Source organism: Suricata suricatta, chromosome 2 (genome assembly GCF_006229205.1).
Source record: "Suricata suricatta isolate VVHF042 chromosome 2, meerkat_22Aug2017_6uvM2_HiC, whole genome shotgun sequence".
NCBI lineage: Eukaryota > Metazoa > Chordata > Mammalia > Carnivora > Herpestidae > Suricata > Suricata suricatta.
In genome coordinates this window covers 79,881,910-79,883,314 of record NC_043701.1, presented here as the reverse complement: position 1 = coordinate 79,883,314, position 1,405 = coordinate 79,881,910, and positions in this window count along the sequence as shown.

Here is a 1,405-nt window from a genome sequence, read left to right as displayed (position 1 = left end):
TAGAATATTGGTTTGTCGGGTTTGTTTGTTTTTCTTTAGCACTTTAAAATGTTAATCTCTCATTTTCTGACTTCCATAATTTCTGTTGAAATGTCAGTCATCAGTCTTTTTGATGCTCATTTGTAGTATTATCTCTGTTTCTCTAGGTATATGAAGATTGTCAGTTTGTTTTTGGCTTTCAGAAGTTGGACTGTGATTCACCTAGTTGGTTTTGTTTGTTTTGTGTTTCTATTTGGGGTACACAGAGCTTCTTGAATGTATAGTCATGTCTTTAATTAGTCTGGGGAAATTCTTAGCCAATATTTCTTCCAATATTGCTTTTTATATGCAATATAATACTTCTTATAATACATAAATCTTTCTTATCTCTTTGTTCCAATGTTACTGTGTTTTCCTAAGAAAATGTCACATGATCTACTGGGCTTTGGCACTAACATCATACTTCTGGCTTCCTTGTAATGAGGTCGCATCATCAATTTAAAAGTTGAGAAAGTGCTAAATTAACTCAGATTTCTGACATTTCATGCAATAGTGTAACATCATAATCTAACAGGCAAAGGGAAAACAAGATAACATCACTGTTTATACAAATTGGAAGAAGGTATCTCTATATTATACAACTAACAAAGAATTCTTACCGAGAATGAATAAAAAATTATATATTAATAATCAAAGGCACACTGTGAAATGTAAAAGTGAGAGAGGAGTGTATAAAGAGGCAGTTTATAGAAGAATAGCCAATAAAATGTGAAAAAATAATTTTCAATCCCATTACTAATCAGGAAAATAAAAATGAAAACAGTAGTGAGGTACAACTTCTCACTTATGAATGGCAATAAAAACTTCAGTAATGCACAATGTCAAAATTTTGAAGAAATATAAATTCTTATACATTGCTGGCTACAAGCATTTGGAGAGCAGTTTGGCACTATAGAGTAGGTTGAATGAACTTGTCTTTGGCAATTTCACTTTCATGCACATATATGTGTATAAAGAGATATGTATTTAATATTCATTATTGTTTATAATCAAAGTTTGGGACTAAATATCCATCAACAGGGAAATGAACACACTGCACTATGTTTATGTAATGGATTACTATAGAGTAGTAAAAATAAGTGCAGATCTTCATGAAACAATATGGATTTAGAGGGTGTATCCAAAACATAATAGTAAAAATGCATGATGGCAATAGATATACATTGTGTGACACCATATAAGTAATTTAAAGCACATAGAACAGTACTTCATGTTGCTATGGGTTCTTATAATACAAGCATTAAAATATGTAGAGAATTGGGATGTCAACAATAGCCAAAACATGGAAAGAGCCTAAATGTCCATCACCTGATGAATGGATCAAGAAGATGTGGTATATATATACAATGGAGTACTACATGGCAAT